Source organism: Pseudophryne corroboree, chromosome 4 (assembly GCF_028390025.1).
Source record: "Pseudophryne corroboree isolate aPseCor3 chromosome 4, aPseCor3.hap2, whole genome shotgun sequence".
Classification (NCBI taxonomy): Eukaryota; Metazoa; Chordata; class Amphibia; order Anura; family Myobatrachidae; genus Pseudophryne; species Pseudophryne corroboree.
Window position 1 is genome coordinate 849,823,288 of NC_086447.1, and position 20,387 is coordinate 849,843,674.

The 20,387-nt window shown below is 45.0% G+C and overlaps 1 long non-coding RNA gene across 1 annotated transcript in view; it reads right to left on the bottom strand.

Moving 5' to 3' along the window:
• Positions 1-20,387, bottom strand: part of LOC134911827 (uncharacterized) — a 72,310-nt gene that overhangs the window by 34,927 nt on the left and 16,996 nt on the right. The window contains exon 2 of the long non-coding RNA XR_010176876.1: positions 12,002-12,040. This is a non-coding gene — a long non-coding RNA (uncharacterized LOC134911827). The remainder of the gene's footprint in view (positions 1-12,001; positions 12,041-20,387) is intronic.

Sequence of the window (20,387 nt, forward strand, 5' to 3'; positions counted from 1 at the left end):
TCTTCGGTTGGTTTGCCGTTACCGAAGTCGGTGAAGGCCCATTCTACCAGAAAGGTGGGCTCGTCCTGGGCGGCTGCCCAGGGGGTCTCGGCATTACAACTTTGCCGAGCGGCTACTTGGTCGGGTTCAAACACCTTTGCGAAGTTCTTCAAGTTTGATACCCTGGCTGATGAGGACCTCATGTTTGGTCAATCGGTGCTGCAGAGTCATCCACACTCTCCCGCCCGTTCTAGAGCTTTGGTATAACCCCATGGTTCTTGATGTGACCCCAGCATCCTCTAGGATGTATGAGAAAATAGGATTTTAATACCTACCGGTAAATCCTTTTCTCTTAGTCTGTAGAGAATGCTGAGCGCCTGTCCCAGTGTGTACTGTATCTGCAGTTTTTTTGTTACGTTTTCAACACAGGTTGTGTTACGTTTTAGTCAGCCTGTTGCTGACGTTGTTCATGCCGTTGACTTGCGTTATGTTGAATGCCATGTTGTACGGCGTGCTTGAGCTGTGAGCTGGTATGTATCTCACCTTAGTTTAACAATAAATCCTTTTCCTCTAAATGTCCGTCTCCCTGGGCACAGTTCCTATAACTGGAGTCTGGAGGAGGGGCATAGAGGGAGGAGCCAGTTCACACCCCTTTTAAAGTCTTAAAGTGCCCATGTCTCCTGCGGATCCCGTCTATACCCCATGGTTCTTGATGTGACCCCAGCATCCTCTACGGACTAAGAGAAAAGGATTTACAGGTAGGTATTAAAACCCTATTTTTTTCCTCAAATTTCCCCTGAACCTACCTCCCTCTAGTCTCAGTGCATGTCCTCGTGTCCTATTGCTTCTCTACATTTGAAGAATGTTTCCCTCCTGGACTTTGTTAAAACTAGAGATGAGCAGGTTCGGTTCGTCGAGATCCGAACCTCACGTGGTTTACATGGGTCAGAGTCAGCCTCGGTTCTTCCCGCCTTACATGCAAAACCCGAACGGGGGAAAACGTCATCATCCTGCTGTCGGATTCTCGCGAGATTTGGATTCCATATAAAGAGCCGCGCGTTGCCGCCATTTTCACTCGTGCATTGTCGAGATAGAGAGAGGACGTGGCTACGTTCTCTGCCCGAATAGCCCAATATCAGCAAATCTCAGCTCAATATCTGTGCTCAGTATCAGTGCTGCATTGTAGAGACCAGTATATGGTATTACAGTACAGTAGTCCAGTGCTGTTCTGGCTGCCCAGTGTCCGTTCTATTATCCTGAACAGTGCACAGTGTATCTGTGCTCATTATTATCAGTGCTGCATTGTGGTGTGACCAGTATATAGTAGTACAGTACAGTAGTCCAGTGGTGTTCTATTATCCTGAACAGTGCACAGTGTATCTGTGCTCATTATTATCTGTCACGATCCTGACTGTAGTTCTCGTATTTGGTGACTTACCCCTGCCATCTGTCCTGAATCCTGTGCCGTTTTGCTCACTGAGATAAACAGCTTGTCAGCACCATGAGTTTCCTGAGTTCTCTGCCTGGAAGGTAATAGTTAACCTGTGATTAATCTTCGGTGTGAGTCTGAATTCAGCAATCTGAAGTTTAGGTCTAAAAGCCAGCATCCTCTGTTTGTGTGCAGAAGTTCAGGCTTCAGTGTTCTCTTGGCCTGCTAGGCCTCGCTCCACTTCACAGCCTAGTCTAGAGTACTCACATGACAGTGACTGTTCACCTGACCCAGAGCTGTCCAATCCTGTGCCAGCTCTGAATCACCTGACACTGCTCACCAATCACCAAGGACCAGGAAGTATAAGTCTGAAGGCTGGAGTTGGAAACGCTGCCAGTTCCTCGTGTCACACACAGCTCTGTGTGAGCTTTGAAGCTGAGCTCTCTAAAGGTAACCCTTGTACTTCAGTTCCTGTAAAAACTCTGATCCTTTGTTTCCCAGTTTGGATTACATTTGTGTTACCATTGATATCCAGTATTTCCACAAGTCTCAACTTAAAGGCACAGTTGCAGTGTTTCATCTTAAAGGCACAGTACAGTATTTCACAGTCTCAACTTAAAGGCACAGTTGCAGTGTTTCATCTTAAAGGCACAGTCGCAGTATTCCACAGTCTCAACTGAAAACCACAGCTGCAGTATTCTACCGTCACAGCCGCAGGGTTCTTCAGTCTCGTACTAGAGTTATAGCCACAGTCATCGTTCTACTTTCAGTTGCGTTTCCAGTTATATCCAGTACCAGCCCGCATTACAGTTGCATCCCAGTCTCACCGGTAACCAGCCCAGTTATCAGTCTGACCAGTAACCAGTCCGTCTTACTATCTTGCCAGTAACCATGAGTACATAAGCACCTACTCCTGTGACACTAAATCCAGTACAGTCTCACCTATACATTCATCATCCTGCTATCAACACCAAGTCCCTGGTGATCCAGTGGTCAGGATACGGCTTCCTCTGCCGAGGCCCGGGTTCGATCCCCGGTCAGGGATTGCTCCTCCTTCTCACTGATTCCTACAGACCAGCCTAATATTCACACAGTCCTCCAGTTGCCCGCACAGACTTCACTAACACCGGGTTCACAAAACCAGTCATGACATTATCAGTGCTGCATTGTGGTGTGACCAGTATATGGTATTACAGTACAGTAGTCCAGTGCTGTTCTGACTGCCCAGTGTCCGTTCTATTCTCCTATTACTGCCAATATGCCATTTACGACACGGAGTGGCAAGGAACGGCTAAGGCCCTCTCCTATGTTCCTCATGACTAGTGGGTCAGCTTCACATGATGATGGAAGTACTCATCCTCCCGCTAGAAAAAGGAAAAGAGTTAAGCTGGCAAAAGCACAGCAAAGAACTGTGCGTTTTTCTAAATCACAAATCCCCAAGGAGAGTCCAGTTGTGTCGGTTGCGATGCCTGACCTTCCCAACACTGGACGGGAAGAGGTGGCTCCGTCCACCATTTGCACGCCCCCTGCAAGTGCTGGAAGGAGCACCCACAGTCCAGTTCCTGATATTCAAGTTGAAGATGTCACTGTTGTACACCAGGATGAGGATATGGGTGTTGCTGGCGCTGAGGAGGAAATTGACCAGGAGGATTCTGATGGAGAGGTAGTTTGTTTAAGTCAGGCACCCCGGGGAGACACCTGTTGTCCGTGGGATGAATAAGGCCATTGACATGCCTGGTAAAAATACCAAAAAAATTACCTCTTCGGTGTGGAATTATTTCAGCAGAAATGCGGACAACTGGTGTCAAGCCGTGTGTTGCCTTTGTCAAGCTGTAATAAGTAGGGGTAAGGACGTTAACCACCTAGGAACATCCTCCCTTATACGTCACCTGGAGCACATTCATCAGAAGTCGGTGACAAGTTCAAAAACTTTGGGTGACAGCGGAAGCAGTCCACTGACAGTGACAACTAAATCCCTTCTTCCTATTGTACCCAAGCTCCTGCAAACCAACTAGAGATGAGCGCCTGAAATTTTTCGGGTTTTGTGTTTTGGTTTTGGGTTCGGTTCCGCGGCCGTGTTTTGGGTTCGAACGCGTTTTGGCAAAACCTCACCGAATTATTTTTGTCGGATTCGGGTGTGTTTTGGATTCGGGTGTTTTTTTCCAAAAACACTAAAAAACAGCTTAAATCATAGAATTTGGGGGTCATTTTGATCCCAAAGTATTATTAACCTCAAAAACCATAATTTACACTCATTTTCAGTCTATTCTGAATACCTCACACCTCACAATATTATTTTTAGTCCTAAAATTTGCACCGAGGTCGCTGTGTGAGTAAGATAAGCGACCCTAGTGGCCGACACAAACACCGGGCCCATCTAGGAGTGGCACTGCAGTGTCACGCAGGATGTCCCTTCCAAAAAACCCTCCCCAAACAGCACATGACGCAAAGAAAAAAAGAGGCGCAATGAGGTAGCTGTGTGAGTAAGATTAGCGACCCTAGTGGCCGACACAAACACCGGGCCCATCTAGGAGTGGCATTTTTGTTCTCCATATTTTAATAGGCACAACTAAAAGGCACCTCAGGTAAACAATGGAGATGGATGGATTGGATACTAGTATACAATTATGGACGGGCTGCCGAGTGCCGACACAGAGGTAGCCACAGCCGTGAACTACCGCACTGTACTGTGTCTGCTGCTAATATATAGACTGGTTGATAAAGAGATAGTATACTCGTAACTAGTATGTATGTATAAAGAAAGAAAAAAAAACCACGGTTAGGTGGTATATACAATTATGGACGGGCTGCCGAGTGCCGACACAGAGGTAGCCACAGCCGTGAACTACCGCACTGTACTGTGTCTGCTGCTAATATATAGACTGGTTGATAAAGAGATAGTATACTCGTAACTAGTATGTATGTATAAAGAAAGAAAAAAAAACCACGGTTAGGTCACTGGTATATACAATTATGGACGGGCTGCCGAGTGCCGACACAGAGGTAGCCACAGCCGTGAACTACCGCACTGTACTGTGTCTGCTGCTAATATATAGACTGGTTGATAAAGAGATAGTATACTCGTAACTAGTATGTATGTATAAAGAAAGAAAAAAAAACCACGGTTAGGTGGTATATACAATTATGGACGGGCTGCCGAGTGCCGACACAGAGGTAGCCACAGCCGTGAACTACCGCACTGTACTGTGTCTGCTGCTAATATATAGACTGGTTGATAAAGAGATAGTATACTCGTAACTAGTATGTATGTATAAAGAAAGAAAAAAAAACCACGGTTAGGTCACTGGTATATACAATTATGGACGGGCTGCCGAGTGCCGACACAGAGGTAGCCACAGCCGTGAACTACCGCACTGTACTGTGTCTGCTGCTAATATATAGACTGGTTGATAAAGAGATAGTATACTCGTAACTAGTATGTATGTATAAAGAAAGAAAAAAAAACCACGGTTAGGTCACTGGTATATACAATTATGGACGGGCTGCCGAGTGCCGACACAGAGGTAGCCACAGCCGTGAACTACCGCACTGTACTGTGTCTGCTGCTAATATATAGACTGGTTGATAAAGAGATAGTATACTCGTAACTAGTATGTATGTATAAAGAAAGAAAAAAAAACCACGGTTAGGTCACTGGTATATACAATTATGGACGGGCTGCCGAGTGCCGACACAGAGGTAGCCACAGCCGTGAACTACCGCACTGTACTGTGTCTGCTGCTAATATATAGACTGGTTGATAAAGAGATAGTATACTCGTAACTAGTATGTATGTATAAAGAAAGAAAAAAAAACCACGGTTAGGTCACTGGTATATACAATTATGGACGGGCTGCCGAGTGCCGACACAGAGGTAGCCACAGCCGTGAACTACCGCACTGTACTGTGTCTGCTGCTAATATAGACTGGTTGATAAAGAGATAGTATACTACTAATATTATATACTGGTGGTCAGGTCACTGGTCACTAGTCACACTGGCAGTGGCACTCCTGCAGCAAAAGTGTGCACTGTTTAATTTTAATATAATATTATGTACTCCTGGCTCCTGCTATAACCTATAACTGGCACTGCAGTAGTGCTCCCCAGTCTCCCCCACAATTATAAGCTGTGTGAGCTGAGCAGTCAGACAGATATATAATATATATAGATGATGCAGCACACTGGCCTGAGCCTGAGCAGTGCACACAGATATGGTATGTATGTGACTGAGTCACTGTGTGCTGTGTATCGCTTTTTTCAGGCAGAGAACGGATTATAAATAAAAGTGGTGGTCACTGGTCACTATCAGCAAAACTCTGCACTGTACACTACTGAGTACTCCTAATGCTCCCCAAAATTAGTAAATCAAGTGTCTAAACGGAGAGGACGCCAGCCACGTCCTCTCCCTATCAATCTCAATGCACGTGTGAAAATGGCGGCGACGCGCGGCTCCTTATATAGAATCCGAGTCTCGCGATAGAATCCGAGCCTCGCGAGAATCCGACAGCGTCATGATGACGTTCGGGCGCGCTCGGGTTAACTGAGCAAGGCGGGAAGATCCGAGTCGCTCGGACTCGTGAAAAAAAACATGAAGTTCTGGCGGGTTCGGATTCAGAGAAACCGAACCCGCTCATCTCTAAAACCAACCACCAACTCCCTCAGTGTCAATTTCCTCCTTAGACAGGAACGTCAATAGAACTGCAGGCCATGTCACTGGCAAGTCTGACGAGTCCTCTCCTGACTGGGATTCCTCCGATGGATCCTTGAGTGTAATGCTTACTGCTGCTGGCGCTGCTGCTGTTGCTGCTGGGAGTTGATCGTCATCCCAGAGGGGAAGTCGGAAGACCACTTGTACTACTTCCAGTAAGCAATTGACTGTCCAACAGTCCTTTGCGAGGAAGGTGAAATATCACAGCAGTCATCCTGTTGCAAAGCGGATAACTCAGGCCTTGACAACTATGTTGGTGTTAGACGTGCGTCCGGTATCCGCCATAAGTTCACAGGGACTTAGAGAATTGCTTGAGGTTGTGTGTCCCCGGGAACCAAATACCATCTAGGTTCCACTTCTCTAGGCAGGCGATACCGAGAATGTACACAGACATCAGAAAAAGAGTCACCAGTGTCCTAAAAAATGCAGTTGTACCCAATGTGCACTTAACCACGGATATGTGGACAAGTGGAGCAGGGCAGACTAAGGACTATGTGACTGTGACAGCCCACTGGGTAGATGTATTGCCTCCCGCAGCAACAACCGCAGCGGCGGCACCACCAGTAGCAGCATCTCGCAAACGCCAACTCGTTCCTAGGCAGGCTACGCTTTGTTTCACCGCTTTCCATAAGAGGCACACAGCTGACAACCTCTTACGGAAACTGAGGAACATCATTGCAGATTGGCTTACCCCAATTGGACTCTACTGGGGATTTGTGACATCGGACAACGCCACCAATATTGTGCATGCATTACATGTGGGCAAATTCCAGCACGTCCCATGTTTTGCACATACAATGAATTTGGTGGTGCAGAATTTCTTTTAAAACGACAGGGGCGTGCAAGAAATGCTGTCGGTGGCCCGAAGAATTGCGGGCCACTTTCGGCATTCAGCCACCGCGTGCCGAAGACTGGAGCACCAGCAAACACTCCTGAACCTGCCCTGCCATCACCTGAAGCAAGAGGTGGTAACGAGGTGGAATTCAACCCTCTATATGCTTCAGAGGATGGAGGAACAGCAAAAGGCCATTCAAGCCTATACATCTGCCTACGATATAGGCAAAGGAGGGGGAATGCACCTGACTCAAGCGCAGTGGAAAATGATTTCAACATTGTGCAAGGTTCTGCAACCCTTTGAACTTGCCACACGTGAAGTCAGTTCAGACACTGCCACCCTGAGTCAGGTCATTCCCCTCATCAGGCTTTTGCAGAAGCAGCTGGAGAGACTGAAGGAGGAGCTAAAACGGAGCGATTCCGCTAGGCATGTGGGACTTGTGGATGGAGCCCTTCATTCGCTTAAATAGGATTCACGGGTGGTCAATCTGTTGAAATAAGAGCACTACATTTTGGCCACCGTGCTCGATCCTAGGATTAAAGCCTACGTTGTATCTCTCTTTCCGGCAGACACAAGTCTGCAGTTGTTCAAAGACCTGCTGGTGAGACACTTGGCGTGTCACGTTCCGCTTGACTTGACAACAGCTCCTCCTTCATTTTCTACCGCCACTGGAGCTGCCAGGAAAAGGATAACATTTCCAAAACCACCCGCTGGCGGAGATGCAGGGCAGTCAGGAGCGAAAACTGACATCTGGTCCGGACTGAAGGACCTGCCAATGATTACTGACATGTCGTCTACTGTCACTGCATATGATTCTGTCACCATTGAAAGAATGGTGGAGGATTATATGAGTGACCGCATCCAAGTAGGCATGTCAGACAGTCCGTACGTATACTGGCAGGAAAAAGAGGCAATTTGGAGGCCCTGGCACAAACTGGCTTTATTTTACCTAAGTTGCCCCCCCCTCCAGTGTATACTCCGAAAGAGTGTTTAGTGCAGCCGGTCACCTTGTCAGCGATCGGCGTAGGAGGTTACTTCCACAAAATGTGGAGAAGATGATGTTCATCAAAATTAATTATAATCAATTCCTCCGTGGAGACATTTACCAGCAATTGCCTCCAGAAAGTACACAGTGATAGTGGATTCCAGTGGGGACGAATTAATACTCTGTGAGGAGGGGGATGTACACAGTGAAAGGGGTGAGGAATCGGACGATGAGGAGGAGGTGGACATCTTGCCTCTGTACTTAGAGCCAGTTTGTGCAAGGATAGATAAGGGTGGGTGGGAGGGCCAAGGACAATTCCATCTTGCACCTCTTTTTTTATTTTATTTATCTTTGCATCATGTGATGTTTGGGGCCAATTTTTTAAAGTGCCATCCTGTCTGACACTGCAGTGACACTCCTAGATGGGCCAGGTGTTTGTGCCGGCCACTTGGGTCGCTTAGCTTAGTTATCCAGCGACCTCAGTGCAAATTTTAGGACTAAAAATAATATTGTGAGGTGTTCAGAATAGACTGGAAATGAGTGAAAATTATGGTTAGTGAGGTTAATAATACTATAGGATCAAAATTACCCCCAAATTCTATGATTTAAGCTGTTTTTGAGGGGTTTATGAAAAAAAAACACCCGAATCCAAAACACACCCGAATCCGCCAAAAAATTTTCAGGGAGGTTTTGCCAAAATGCGTCCGAATCCTAAACATGGCTGCGGTACCGAATCCAAAACCAAAACACAAAACCCAAAATATGTCCGGTGCACATCTCTAGTTAAAACCCTTGATAATTTGAAACCTAGAATTTGACTGCAGATAAAAAAAACCACTTGGCCCATCTAGTCTGCCCCTTTTTTTTTTTTAACCATAGTTTTATCTCAAACCTTATTTGATCCTTATTTTTTTGTAAGGATATCCTTAGGTCTATCCCATGCATGTTTAAATTGCTCTACTGTCTTAACCTCTGCCACCTCTGATGGGAGGCTAGTCCATTTTTCCACTTCCCTTTCTGTGAAGTAATTTTTCATCAAATTTCAAGGATCCTTGAAAAAGCCCCATTTACGGGGAGAAACGCGTTGTATGAGTGCATACAGGTGGGTCCTGCACAATTTGGTTATTGAGGTTGGATTTGTGGCTATACCATCCTGCTGATTAGTGCCGTTTTCGGCCGGCGGCCTCATTAGCAATATTCACTGTCTGCCTCGAACCATTTGTGTGTAAAGGTCCACTGTTTGTATTTTATGTTATTAAAGTGTTTTTAAAGTATCCCACCCCTGGTGATATTTCTGGAGCCTGATATAAAGAAACCATTACGGGAGGATTCGCATCTCATTCTGAGTGAGTAATGGTACGCACTGCACTTTACACTGCACTTCTAATCATTGGGTGGATTTAAAGATACCTTTATGTGTGAAGAACATTTTTAATCACTGTGAGTGGGGTACGCCATCCATCTTCTTTGAAAGTTGATTCCTGGGCTGCATTGTGTATATTCTGGATTTTAAAGACGTACTATACCATGATGCATATTTTTATTTTTGTTCACATATGTTGTTGACACATCGTATGAAGTGGAAAATCTGACCGCCTCTAGATAACCAAAGGAGGAATTGCCTTGAGATTGGACTTCTGATATATATATGGACTATAAGTATTTTTCCAGTTATTTTTCATGAAACCACATTGAGCGCTATTATTTGAGTTTTTTTCGTTTACTATTGTCATATACGAGGGTTAGGTGGCCCTCATTTACTCAATAAGCTGCATAAGTGTATTTGCGCCTTGGGTGTTGATTAATTTTGTTTTCTTGATGTTTTCTCATGTAGGCCATGCACCATTTTAGTTACCCTTCTTTGTACAGTCTCTAATGTATTAATATCCTTTTGAAGATATAGCCTCCAGAACTGAACACCGTATTCTAGATGAGGTCGTACCAATGACCTATACAGTGGCATTATTACTTCTTTCTGCTGCTGATTCTTCTCTCAATGCAGCCAAGCATCTGACTAGCCTTCCTCATTGCTTTGTTACATTGCTTACCTGCCTTTAAGTCACCTGAAATAGTGACTCAAGGTGGACTCCTGCTGCAGACTTGTTCTTGCAACAGCCCGGACCTTAGAGTGACAGTTGGGATAATCAACTTCAAGAAATACAACCTCGCTTACTCATTGGTGTATTTTCTTAATCTTTTTAGTTATCTGGTACATTTGATATGACAGACGCAAGTAGTATACGCAATTCGAGGCCTTCATGTTAAATAAAGTTTGCACGTGCTCAACTCTTGCAGTATACTGATGCCACAACAATTAATGGGAGCGGCCCAGAGAATGAGGAAGCATTCGGGGTAATTGCACCTAATACACTGAATGACTGACATATGTCCCCATGGCACCACCATATGGAGCAGGGGATGATCATCTTGGTTTATAACAGAGGTTATTTTTCTGAAAGAAATCATCCATTCTCTCCAGGAGCTCATATAGTCCCTATTATCACGTATAAGGGCAGGTCGTATGCACCATTCTACTTGTAGCGCTCTAATAGTGACTGTAAAGGAGGGTATGTTTATTGGTAAACCATAACTGTTATTCTGATGCTTTTTAAGTGTATTCTTTAATAAATATATGTAAGTGTATTTAAGGTGGTGAAGTGGGGGCACGAGGGTAATGCAGAGACTATTCTGGAAACCCCTCGCGCTGCCGGAGTTGGGCGGGGTAACTGATATCTGGAGAACGAGGCAGCGCGAGTCGCGCTGTGGAGGGCAGAAACAGAAGAAGGAAAGAGCGCGCTGCGGCGCGCTACAGTCAGTTGGAGGCCGGTGACGCAGTAACCGGAGCAGAGTATCGGAGGTCCTTGGTCACGGAGCGGCTTAGTACAGAAGTGGACGGCGGGACCCGGAGCAAGTGAACGGAAGAAGCAGACTATTACTACCTGCTCAGGCTCCACCGCTGCAACGATCAAGGCATTGGGGACCACGGAGTCGGGGAGGTAGCAGCTGAGAGAGAAGGACGCCCCTCCAGAGCAGTCTCCGCTAGAGCCGCCCAGGGGGAGAAGCTGTCTGCCGGAGGTCTCCATTCCCCTGATCTCCCTGCCAAGAGGTGTGAGTACCCGCTGGGGAGCCGCCCAGTAGGGGGAGGACTCAATATTGATACACACCCATCTTCAGTGTCCTTGTTAGTGAGCATAGTTGCACAGCAATAGGGAGATATAAAGATAGCTTCTGGGGAGAGCGCCCACCAGCAGCACAGATTCATAGACATTTCAGCAGAATCACAGCCAGTGCAACAGCTACCCCTGGCATCCCAGGGCCGATAGGGGGATATCACCCTCCGGTATAGTTTATTTCCTCTGCGGAGCAGCCGCGCTGGTGTTAAGCTAAGATATCGAGCTCAGTCTGATAGCGTATCGAATCATCCACCCTGATAGGGGTCCTAGAGAACTATATCCGTATATTGATCAGTTCCACAGTGCAAGAGACCTGTAAGGACGAACCTATGCAACTGTATCGTTCAGCACTGCATTAGTTAGAGTGTAGCATATAGTGGCTACAGTAAAAATAATCCCCCAGTGAGAGGATCAGCATTCCAAGTCCGGGGGTATACAGGGAGCTGCCACGATCACCGAGGAGACAAGTGAGATTTACCACCTGGCAGGGGTCAACTAACGAAGGTTAAAAATAGAACCGTACCCCTCCCTATAACTACCGACCAGACTATGGATATATAATTGTAAGTTCAGTACACAGGAGAATTCACCTATCATCAAGGGCCCCAACGTGTGCACCAACCAACCACTCGAGTATAGTGAAGGGACAAAAACTAGTGCTAACATTGCGTACACGACAATACTAAAGGTACTCTTCGTGTCCCGGGTATTTTTACATTTATAACCGGTTTTCACTATTTTTTTTGTAGTGCATGCAGAAAAGAGTGTATAGACAGGGGGTATAATAGTATGAAAATGTTAAGATAGATAATTATATGTGAAGAATATAATACAAGTACTAGTTGATATCTATAAAGGTGGTTGTGTGTTATTATTACTTACTAAACTTACCTGGCCATCAGAAATCCGAAGAAGCTCGCTGGAACAGGTCTGAAAGACAATAACGACGACAATAGGTAATTGTAAAGTAACTGTATAGATTGTATAACCGTTGCTGTATAAAGAGTTAGTATAACTTCGTTCTACGGGCTTTCCCAAGCAAGCTCAACCCCAAAACCGCTTGGGTGGAGGCACGCTTAGATTTAATTATTGGTAACCTCATTTCCCCGGGTAGTAGCGAGTAGGGAGGGGTTACATACTGAAGGGCGTTAGAGAAAATTTTTAAATGGAACATGTTGCTTCTTCACTTGCCCAAGCAGTTTTTCAGTTGTCTCCTTGTGTGTGACTGTTGCTCCACTGAAGGTTAAAAGGCAGCAACCACAACAAGGGTCTCTGCCTGGGACTAGATGATTCTGACAAGAGACTGAAGCCTATGAGGCTGCTAGCCGTTGTTCTCCAGTGCTGGCTTAAAGGTCTTTGGAATCTTAAGGAGTCAAAGATAATAAATGTGCTGAAGATGTAGAAAATATGAGCGCTTGAATGTATTAAAAGAACGCTCTTACCTGTAAATAAAAAAGATTAGTTGATAATGTAACAGCTCTTTTTTGAAAGGTTTTGTTAAAAAGTCCTTTAAAAAGGAGATTGTGGTTTCAAGGATTCCATAATTCCGGTTTTATGCCTGGGTGTGTAAGGTCGCTATCCCTGCTTTCCATACCTGCGGCGGCCGCTGTGATGGCTTAGATGTTTAATTAGCCTGTCCGACTGCGTGCTTGCTCCAGCGGCTCCCCTGTCTTACAGCTTTGGCTCCGGCTTGGTTTCCTCAATGCGGTTCACAGCTATGACGGACACTGACGTGATTGTCACCTGTATGCCTCTCTCCTCAATCTCCGTGGTCTCTCCAACGCGTTTTGGGCTTTATGCCCTTTAACTAGGGGGCTTAACCCTATATCTGAAGATATACGCAACTAAGATCTCCGTATTATCTGATTATTATGTAGTAGTATTTTTCACTCAGTGTGCATTAGGGAAAACAAAATTTTTTTTCTAACACAGAATTACCCCTCCCTTTTAGCACCTGAGTGACATCACAATCTGATTGAGCAGCTTTCCAATATATGTGCATTGCTTCTAAATATGCTAGTCTTGGGTGCAATGTTCTCAACACCACCTCTGAATGTGAGGAGGTCCACAGTATTTTCAGTGTCCCCAGTTGGATGAAAGAGAAAATTGAACTTTTATACTTGTGTTAAATCCTTTGCTAGGAGAACATTGAGGGACACATGCCCCCTCCCTTTATGCTGTTCATACCATTCTTGTTCGTTTCTCAGTTCTCCATGTTGGCACTTTCTTTCCTTTTGCTAGAGAATCTTATGGCCGCCATACAGTACAGTATCGGGGCAATGTCCCAATCCACAGATGGGAATCCAGATTATTAAACATGTTTAAAATAATCTTGATTTCCCAATCCTAACCGAAAATGGTCAGGATGAGCAAAATGGACATTTTTAACATGTTTAATTTCCCCAGGTCCCCGACAGATCACGGTGATCATTGGCCGCCAATCGGCAGTGCTGGGGAATTGGGGCCCGTTAATCTCTCTCATTCTGTCCTTGGGGTTTGTAAGAAAAGTACTAGGCATCCACAGTATAGAGGGGGGAGTAACTTGAGCTTTTGGAGGTTTATTTCAATGTGCCCCAGGTCCTGCCCTGCACTCTATATCAATGATTCCAGTGTCCACCAGCGGTCTTGTAGAGAAATATTTTATATAAATTAACAAACCCAATTTTTGTGATTTTAATAGTGTAAAACTAATTTCTGCATATACGTTTGTCCTAGAAAAATTAGAAGCTTATAAATATTTTTAATATTCTTTGAATGCTAATTTCCCTCACATTTCATTTTGTTTTACTTATTGTAATATTGAACGGTTTTCATCCAGTTTCTGATCGTTTTAATGTCTTTGATCAAGTTAGATTTTGTGTTTTCTTAACCTCTTTAGTTATCTGGTACATTAGATATGACAGATGGAGGTAGTACACACAGGACCTTATTAAGGTTTTTTGGCAAACCAAAAAAGCACACTAATGGGCAAAACCATGTGCACTGCAATGGGGTGGGGGGGGGGGGGGGGGCAGATGTAACATGTGCATAGAGAGGTAGATTTGGGTGGGGTGTGTTCAAACTGAAATCTAAATTTAAGTGCAAAAATAAAGCAGCCAGTATTTACCCTGCAGAGAAACAATGTAACCCACCCAAATATAAATCTCTCTGCACATGTTACATCTGCCCCCCCTGCAGTGCAACATTGTTTTGCCCAATAGTGTGCATTTTTGGTTTGCTAACAAACCTGAATAATCCCCCACAGTACACTGCCTTCCTGTTAAATAAAGTCTTACCCCATGTTTGTACTGTACATGCGTTCAACCAGGGGTGTATTTAGGGGTGAGGGCACCCCTAGGCACAACAGTAACTTCCACTACCGCCTTCCTAATTTTTATTATTTTTATTGATTGGTTATAAGCCCTCATTTGATGATAGGGTTTATTTATTAAATTGGCTAACTATGACATTTTAATTAATTATGTATACATATTTACTAAGTAGGACAGCTTGCAGGGGCAGTATGTGCATGTCCTACCCATTAACATTCCATTCAAGATGGCATATGGTACAGTACAGTGGAAATACTTTGCAGTTACTGGTACTTTTTAGGCTGACCGTACCAACACAAGCATGCAAGTGCCGCCCCCAAAACAAGTGCCGCCCCTAGGCACATGCCTAGTGTGAAATTCACCACTGCGCTCAGCTACATGGCAGAATACTGATTCCACAACCATTGATGGGATCGGCACAGAGGATGAGGAAGCATTCGGGCAACCCGGACCTTCCAATAGGAAAATGGCACCTAATACACTGAATGAGTGCATGTCCCTGCGGCACCACCGCATGGAGCAACGGCTGCTGACATTGAGGGGAAGCAGCCAGCAGCTTCTTATCTGTGAAGCGATTGGCTGCTGTTTCTCTATGCCAGAGCTGGACCATGGAGTCACAGGTGCGGGGTACACTCCCTGCGTGAGAGCTGAACGACAGCTGACAACATCCCCTTGTGTGATAGTGTAGGAGCCATTGGAAAGGGGGTGCAGATCATCGGGGGCATGCCCGGCGCTACCCGCTCAGCGAAGGGATGCAGTGCAGGGAGGTGCTGGGACAGAGAGGCGCTTCCCCTGCTCTGAATCCCTTCACTGCTGCGCCGTCCTGTGACTCCTGTCCCCCCTGCTGCTGCTGTGTCTGTCACTGTATGACAGTCACTGGCAGCAGCGTCTGCAGAATCAAAAACCTCCTGCCTCCCCTCCCCGTGTGACAGCGGCTGAGTACGGGACAGACGGGGTGTGTGGGTGTGTGTGTGTGGGTGTGGGTGTGTGTGTGTGTGTGTGTGTGTGTGTGTGTGTGTGTGTGTGTGTGTGTGTGTGTGTGTGTGTGTGCATATGGTGGGTGGGTGTGTATGTGTGTGTATATATGTGTGAATTGTGTGTGTGAGGTATGTCTGCGTACGCGCACTTTATGGACGCTAGTACTGGGGGGGGCATTACGTATAATGACGCTACTACTGGGGGAGGCCATTACATGCAAGGACGCTACTACTACTGGGGGGGCATTACGTATAAGGACGCTACTACTACAGGGGGGCATTACGTATAAGGACGCTACTACTACAGGGGGGCTTTACGTGAAACTACGCTACTACTGGGGTGGCCATTATTTATAAGGACGATACTACTACTAGGGGGGAATTACGTATAAGGATGTTACTACTACTGTGGGTGCACTACGTATAAGGATGCTACTACTACAGGGGGGGCTTTACGCGTAACAACGCTACTACTACTGGAAGGGTGCATTACGTATAAGGACGCTACTACAGGGGGGGCTTTACGCGTAACGACGCTACTACTGCTGGGGGGGCATTACTTATAAGGACGCTACTAGTACTACGGGGGAATTACATATAAGGAGGCTTCTACTGGGGGTGCATTATGTAAAAGGACGCTACTACTACTGTGGGGCATTACGTATATGGACGATACTACTATTATGGGGAATTACGTATAAGGACGCTTTTACTACTGGGGGTGCACTACGTATAAGGACGCTACTACTGCTGGGGGGGGGCATTACGTATAAGAACGCTACTACTACTTGGGGGCATTATATATAAGGACGCTACTATTACTCGGGGGGCATTACGTATAACAATGCTACCACTACTAGAGGGGCATTACGTATAAGGATGCTACTACTGGGGGGGCATTATGCATAAGGACGCTACTACTACAGGGGGGGGGCATTACATGTAAAGATGCTACTACTGGGGGGGCCATTGCGTATAAGGACGCTACTAGTACTGTGGGGGGGGCATTACGTATAAGGACGCTACTACTACTAGGGGGGAATTACGTACAAGGACGCTTCTACTACTGGGGGTGCACTACGTATAAGGACGCTTCTACTACTGGGGGGGGGCATTACGTATATAAGGACGCATCTACTACTGGGGGTGCACTACGTATAAGGATGCTACTACTACTCTGTGTGCATTATGTATAAGGATGCTACTACTACTGGGGGGGCACTACGTATAAGGATGCTACTACTACTGGGGGGCATTATGTATAAGGATGCTACTACTACTGTGAGTGCATTATGTATAAGGGTGCTACTACTACTGGGGTGCATTACATATAAGGACGCTACTACTACGGGTGGGGCATTACGTATAAGATTAATAAGATTGTGCTACATTGTGGCGTAATTTTAAATGGGGGTACTATTGTGTGGCCATGCCCCTTAGTTGTGAGACCACACCCCTTTTCCCGGCGCACGCCAACGGAATATGGGAGGGCGCAATTTTATAGTTTGCAGGGGGGCGCCGAACACCCTAGCACCGGCCCTGATCGGGGGATAAAGATACAGCAAGCATCCCTTCTAACAATCAGAACTCAGTTTGCTCATATCCGGTATAATACGCAGCCACTGACCTATAGGGTCAGATTCCGTGTCGCCCACTGCTGCAAACGCTTTAGCATCTGTATGCAAATGCTAGTATAAGCAGTAACCTGGTGTACATCCATACATCTAAATGTACAGGACTGGGGCGTCTTTACATGCAGCAATCCTGCGTGGGCCATCTGTAGAATCTCCGTCAGAGTATGGCCTCCAAGGTACGCCATTAGGCAGGAGCAGTTATGTGACCCTTCCGTAACACCTCCATGTGCTCTGAATAACCACTGCCCTGGGAAGCCCAGTACATTTGTGAGACGGCGTGTATCAATCGTGACTGCGCCTCTGCGTATACACACAGTCGGACATGTGCTGTGCGACTTTCTACCTACGTAGACGCAAGCGCAGTTGAAAACGCACTGAACATGTGTTAGAATAGCGGCATTGCCTGCGACTGCGGGTCAGCCCCTTTCTGTACTTGCTGTTGAAGGCTAAAGAAGTCCGAGTTCGGTGGCCATGCGGGATGCTGGCGGGACTCAGAGTCCGGCCGGCATCCCGCATGGCCACCAAACTCGGACTTCATTACATCCCGGCCTATATGTTCGGCAGGGTTAAAAGGTCAACAGGTTCAAACGGGCGACATGAGTGTTTTGGAATTTTTTTTTGCAGTTTTTCAATGATATACTTTCTTTCATTGATTACGATAGAGTAACATCCCAGATTTTCCTGTGCACTGCTATGAGCTGCTAAGTAAAATCTGTCATGTGTGTGGCTGCAAGTTGCATGCGGACAATCCAACCACCGGCAAACAAAACTGAATTACTCCAACATGGACTACGATTGGGAACAGTAACCTTGCCCAAAGCATGGCGAGCGAAGCGGTACACTAATAGAGTTTCATGTGCTGAAACCTACAAATTGACACCCACAAAACATAAACATGTGTCGACCATTTGGTGTCGACCTATTGTACAGTAACAAATAAATAATAAAAAGAGCGCTAAACACCTGCTATGTCTATAAATTAATTATAAACAAAGAAAGATAATTATAATATATTTTACATTATATAAAATTTATTACACATAAAAAGTTAAATATTATAATCTTTCATAACTTTTGCATTCATCATGGGTTCACATAAAAATGAAAACTAGATATTGTAATCTTATCAATTTTCATATATATCACGGATTCACATTGATGGGAACACTCAAACCGCTAGATGGTACCTGTAAATAGCTATTGGGACAGTCCTTGGTCTCCAACCCAAATAAAGTACATGTGTTGCCACTCCTAGTAACGAATTTTGTTTTGTATCACATAACCATAGTTGGTAATTTTCTATCGTTAATTCCAGGGTCTGATTCCAGTACTGAATTTTTGATTAGTAGAATCAGTCAATTATGGCTCATGAGGTAGTTCAATGTCCCAGAATTTAATTGAGGGGATATCGTGAAATATTGTTGCTCACCTCCCCAGCAGCAGGGTTTCAGATGTAAAGCTCCGGGAGACGCAGTGCCCGGCTGCGGCTGCGCGCCGCTGGATGTATCTCTGCCGGAGTCGCGTATTCCTGGAGTGGTAGCAGCTTCACGTACTGACCTCAGAGCTTCCAGTAATAAGGGTGAGAAGACAGCTCTCCGCTGTGGCTGCACGCCGCTCAGCTTCTCCTCATTAATACTTTTAAGGGAGCTTCTCACCAAGATATAGGTTGGAGATTTTTGCCAAGATACCGGTTCTATAGTCCCAAACGTTGGTGTTCCCAGATGGAGTATGGAATAGGTCCTTAACGCGTTTCTCCGTTGTATCAATTGAACGGTTTCATCAGAAGGTGTCCATCACTCACTCCTATCCTAGTATTTAAACACTATTTCCACCAATCATAGACTAGTGCTCATTATAGACTGCAGGTGTACTACAGGTGTTATCTAAATAAATAGTTCAATCTGAGGCCATCTTTATTATACTAGCACTTGCTAGAAACTATATCCTTTATAACTATATATTATAATCCACAAAATAAAAAATAAAAAGAAGGAGGTTCACAGTCTCTAACCCATTCAAAGAAACTGCACCACTCCAAATTAAAAATAAATTATATCTGGCAACACGTAGGCAATGGAGAACAGACGGATATTAGAGAATACTTCAGAAACAAATGGAAGTGGAACACTATCCATTATTACAGGCTGCTATAGCCTAGCGGTCAGGGCCACCGCCCCACAAGTCACAGTTGCACCACATTCCTTGTTCAAATCCCACCTCACACCACAGTTCACCATTCATCTCATTATTTAATTTTTTACATTTTAAAAAAAAAGGTTTTTTGAGAATAGTAATATATTATAATTCTCATATAATTAATCCCTATTGGTAAACCACTAGTACATATATCCAATACTTTCACCGACAACTCTAGCCAATTCATTAACTGTTACCTGGCCCGGGCAACAGTCAATGAATCAACTCCAAACTTATTGCAGGCTGCTATAGCCTAGTGGTCAGGGCCACCGCCCTACAAGTCACAGCACCACCACATGCCCGGTTCGAATCCCACCTCCCACCACAGTTCACCATCCATCCAGATTCATCTCATTATTATTTTTTTATTATTTTAATTTTATAAAAATTTTTTTCAAAATATGTGAATAGTAATATACTATAATTCTCATATAATTAATCCCTATTGGCTAACCACTAGTACATATATCCAATACTTTCACCAACAGCTCTAGATTTGTACACTAGGTGTATTGTTCATAGATTTTAAAGAGAGATTAAATCCTAATATATCAGTTTGGAGTTAATTCATTAACTGCCACCCGGCCCAACTAGCTCTTTATGACTCTAATGGACATACCCTTATCCCAGACACTAAACACACTAAGAATGAGTGGTATTCATATGTTATTTATTTCTATGTTATCATTTAAACCCAGAGGTGAGAGAGATCCCAATGAGAAGATCCAAAATGCTTCTCTTTTACTTAATCTGTTATAACTATCGCCTCCCCTGGCTGTAATGGGTATGTGCTCGATCCCTTGCAGTGTTATACCATCCACTTTGCCATCATGTTTGGTCTTAATATGTGCTGACAGGCTATGTGTTCTTAACCCCTTCATTATATTCCGCCTATGTTCTAGGAACCTAGTGTTGAGTTTTCTAGTCGTTCTTCCCACATATTGTACCCCACAGCTGCAAGTAATCAAATAAACAACATATGTTGAATTACAGTCAATATGACCTTTTATTTCAAACTCAGTATTATACGTTGTAGAACGAAAGTGTGTACTATTATGTACGACATGTCTACATGTCATACATTTCGAACGGCCGCACCTGAAGCAGCCCTTCTTAAGAGGTATCACACCTAGCCATGTCTTATCAGTTTTTACAGTGA